This window comes from Tasmannia lanceolata, unplaced genomic scaffold, assembly GCF_043159265.1.
Source record: "Tasmannia lanceolata isolate RefF3 unplaced genomic scaffold, GAP_Taslan_0.1 ptg000019l, whole genome shotgun sequence".
NCBI lineage: Eukaryota > Viridiplantae > Streptophyta > Magnoliopsida > Canellales > Winteraceae > Tasmannia > Tasmannia lanceolata.
The window spans coordinates 8,907,071-8,911,719 of NW_027518696.1; the positions used below are offsets into that span (position 1 = coordinate 8,907,071).

The 4,649-nt window shown below is 40.6% G+C and overlaps 1 pseudogene; it reads right to left on the reverse strand.

Moving 5' to 3' along the window:
- Positions 1 to 1,186: 1,186 nt before the first annotated feature.
- Positions 1,187 to 3,676, reverse strand: LOC143853296 (UPF0481 protein At3g47200-like; annotated as a pseudogene).
- Positions 3,677 to 4,649: the final 973 nt, after the last annotated feature.

Here is a 4,649-nt window from a genome sequence, read left to right on the forward strand (position 1 = left end):
ACATGTGTAATGCAAGTGAGTATAGCGGGATATGATTGTGGTTGGCAATGTTTGAAGGGTCATTCATAAGCTAGGTAATGCTAAGGAGAGGTGGTTTCGTGCGTCATTGCAAAATTAAGAAGTATCGAGGATCCTTTTTGATGTATGTAAAATAAAAGTAATTTCTTTACTTTCCTTTTCCTCTTTTGATCAGGAGGATTTTTCTCCGAATTCACTATTTTAAACACAAGTTCCTAAAGAAACTCGTGTGGATAGCGATCAACAGGCCTGCTCGACAGTTCCATCTGCTAATATTAGTGGACTTGGAGCTTCTAAAAACAATGGACCACATATGCCATGGGTAAAGAGCCACTGGCCCACAGCCCAGCATTTCTTGGCAACATATGAGGCATAGACAAAGCTTGCAAGGTTAGCCGCTGCAGGTTTTGGACTTTTGCCAATCGAATATGGTCCACTCCTGTCAAGATTTCTGGACTTTTGCATATTGTATATCCCGTCTTTAACTTTTCTTGAAGATCCTTTTCACCAGTAACATGATTAACAATGATGTGCAATCACTACCGTTGGATCCACTCCCAATTGAATTTTCAGGGTCCTAATAACTTGCGCTGGGGCAGAAGTCTCGAAGAAAGATGCACTAGAAATAGCGAAGCTCTCCACGGAGATCTGCAATTATACTTAAAAGATGATAAACAGCATTACAGCTACCGGTTTTGATAAACAGATGTTGCTGGAAAAGACAAAAGATTCATGACTAATCACGGAAGATCCATTTTTGTTCAAAAATGAATTAGTCTGCAAGACCATTGAGGAGTTCTAACATATTTGTACAACTTTGTGGATCCCCAAAACAGGCAGTATGCCCATTCTATGCTATTTTCTAATTAATGCAGCTCTATTAAATATTAATTGCCTCTAACTTTGCCAATTGATACAAATGCCTTGAACTGGTGCTACTAAAACACTCAGTCCAGGAACAGGTGGTTCGAACCACAACAATTCTGACATGAACTTGGGTTCATCAATTCAAAGCATTTAACATGGCAAAAGGTTTACTAATAAATTCATTTCTACAAACATTAGAATCATTCCTAGCTAAACAAGCAATTTAATCAAATAAAATTAGAACAAATCAAGTGACAATTGTTCTTTGCTAAACGGTCGACTAATTCAAATGATGTTATAACTAAGGAGGGTGGGCATACGAGAAGACGGAGAAGAAGGTCTGTGTGAATGTGAGAGTGAGAATAAGAATGGCTGTGACCAGAGACATGATGGTCCATGGTTTCCTGAAATAACGACGCACCAAGTTTGCCCTCCAGAGGTGCCAATTGGTCTCGCAATATTTGTTCACATCCTTGAACAAGTAGGAGAGGTAACAATCTTGGAAATCTACAGCTACCCCCTTCCCCAACCGGTTGAAAAGAAGCGCCACCTCTTCATCACTACCCATCATATGTTAGATGATCTTATTTGGTTTGAGTATGGCGACATCGTCTGCGGTATTGATGAGACAATCCATCAAGATGGTGTAGCTTTTGAAGTGTGCTCCAGAGATTAGAAAGCATCGCTCGAAGGCGACAAAGATTCGAAACAGAGAATTGGTAGAGGAATCATAGATTGAGAGATGTGGAATTTACATCACCCCTTTACTGAAATCTACTTCTAAGAAGCTACCCATCTTCATCTTCTTTTGCTTGCACTTGACCCCTGCCTCTTTGAGCTCTGTCGCGGAGGGGATTGACTTGGGTGGCGCGGGAGGTCTTTTTTTCCGACGAAGCGGGGGACCTGTCAGTGAAAGCTAGATGGGGCATGTAACAAGAATAAGAGCAGAAATTGTTTGCTTTCTTGTCAACTGGCAAAAGACTAGAATGAAATAAGTGTAGGAGATGAAGGATTTTTCCGGGGTCTTCATCTGTAGGATGAATTCCATTGTTTCTAGGAAAGAAATGATCAAAGAAATCGAGGGCAAACTGCAACAGAGAAGAAAGGGTGCTCGATTTGTCGACGAGATTGAATAAAGACTGTAAGACAAAGAAAGGGATTTGGTTCTCTAAGAGGAGCATGTCATGGGGTACAAGCGGAAGCATCCAATTTGTGCCATATATGGGATCTTTTTTTTTTGAAAATTGATATATTTCATTAATATTAAGATAGCATTCGGGACATGAGTCCCAGCATGCTAATACAAAATGAGAAGTATTGGCATGGGCATACCCGAGATAAATTCAACCCATTCTTCTTTTCAATAGCATGCCTTCTTTACAACTTCCGTAGCATTCCTTTAAAATCTTTCATCTATACCCTTCTGAAACTGCAGATAAAACCGGTTCTCCTAACAAATACCTCTGAAACTGCGGATCAACTAATTCTCCTAAGAATACCAAACTTGCATTCTGAAGCTCTAAAACTCTAGATCTAACGTAAAACTCCAAGAAAATATAGCAAGGCTAGAGTATCCAGACAGGAAAGCCTAAGCGAAAGACAAAGTCTCTCAAGCCATGACCGTTGAAGATGAGTACTTCTAGATATAGACAGGTAATTCACAATGCTATTTAAACAATAGCTATCTTGGATGATCGTCAAGAATATTTACCATCAAAGAACCTACAACCCAATTTTGAAAATCTATATTAACAACTAAAACCTCCAAACTAATCAAGAAAAAACTACTACCATCAGGCAAAAGACTAAGGAAGGAGTCAACCCTAAACGAGAGACACTGAGAGTTCTCAAGCCTTGGGGAATCAACTTCTCACCAAAGAAGATACTTTCAATGAAACAACCCCAAAACACCTATTTCCTCACAACACTATAAGCTAGTCTTCATTTTTTCTTCCATTTTACTCTTCTTCTTTTTCCTTCTTCTCTTTTTATATAAAAATTTCTTTTTCTTTTTTCTCTTTTTTTTTTAACCAATTGTCAGGGCTGGAAGGCCTTTCAGTTAGGGTTACTACCCTCGGCCCCCTTCTTTCCAGCTTCCTTCTCCAAGCAGACCTCCCTTCTTTCTTTCAAATCTCTGATTGCCATGGACTGAAATAGATTCTTAGTGGATTCTAGATCATCATTAAAACCTATCCCAAAAGCATCTTTTATAGCTAACAACTTGTCCAGTTCCTCAGAAGGAAGAGCATTACTTTCTCCCGAATCGAAAAGTTCCTCAGACCTTGGATGCTCTCCTTGATCTTCCTCCTCCAACCCCATCTGGATCTGAACCTCCATGTATGGGATCTTCTTTGGCTTCCTTCTTTAGAAAGAAGAAATCTCCTTCCTCCATTGCCTTCTTCCACTTGATCATTGCCTCCTTTCAATTGAGGAAAAGCTCGACTATGAAACAGCCATCGAGCACCATCATTTGAACGAACGGATTGCTCTCGAAGTGGTCAGTGCTTTCGGAGTAGCAGCTTCATGCTCGTGCCTCCATTTTCTTGATATCTGTTAAGTAATTTTCCAAACTGAGTTCCAAGTTTCGAGAGAGGATTGCGTTAAGATACCGCCATATGTGTTCTTCCATGCTTTGTCGGCATTGCTTTCCATGGTGATACGGGCTGATGGAGATGATTTTGGGTTCGTAGGCCTTCTCATCAGTCTCATAGATGTGCTTGGGGACTCTGAAAATGTTGTGTTGATCTTTACTCGCAGCCTCGCTGCTAGTGGCTGCAAGTTTATGTCTCATGGATGTAATAACCCATGCTTCATCAATATCTACAGTTGTATGTTACCTATGGTTATCTGCATTTTCCATTATCCCTTTCTCCTCCTCCTCCTCCTCCTCCTCCTCCTCCTCTCTCTCTCTCTCTCTCTCTCTCTCTCTCACCCTTTTCTTCTTCTTCTTCTTCTTCATATAATGAAAATGAAAATGAATTCATAAATGTGGGCTTCACAGTTCACGCTAGTCCATAGATTTAAGTAAATGTATAGCTAGTACCACTCGCATCTCACATCATTCTCACCATGTGGGTACAAGATTGTCTGGTCCCATGCTTAATGGAGATCCCATCTAGACGATCGAGGGCTCGATTGACGTCATTTTGGGGGGGCCCATTTCTAATTTCCCGTCAGAATATCATTTGTTCAGGGTGGGACTGAATTTTCCGAGATGGTTTCGTGGTGACCCACAAAACCAACAATCCTTATCAGAACATCCATGTGCTTACCATACATGGTGGGTCCGAGAGTTAGATGGGAGAGAGTGAGCATAACCCATCTACCAAAATTATTTGCCATTTGACTTTTGGATTTTTTACTCTTTCGTTTCTACTTTCTTTCTTTTTTGCTTTTTTATGGGTAAGCTGAGGTTTAGAGGGGACCCCTACCGATTTATTTGATAAAGAGAAAGATGATACAATAAAAGCACAAATCTAACCCTAACTCGGAACATGCGAGAGAGGGAGCACCAAGGCTCAGTACATATGAGCGACAAACACTAAGCCTAATGTTTCGTTTGGTTGCACAAAAGCTCGGCAGCCGTCGGAATTTGGTTTGGATGCGGCATGCCATTCCATGTTTGGTTGCCAAAATAGCATTGGACTCCCTTGGATTTCTCCCATGTAATAATTACTTGTGTGATGTTGTGGATTCCTTGTCCCCTCTAAAAGCAAATCCTTCCAAGACTAAAAAAATTTGGCTGAATTTTCTAGGGAATGATG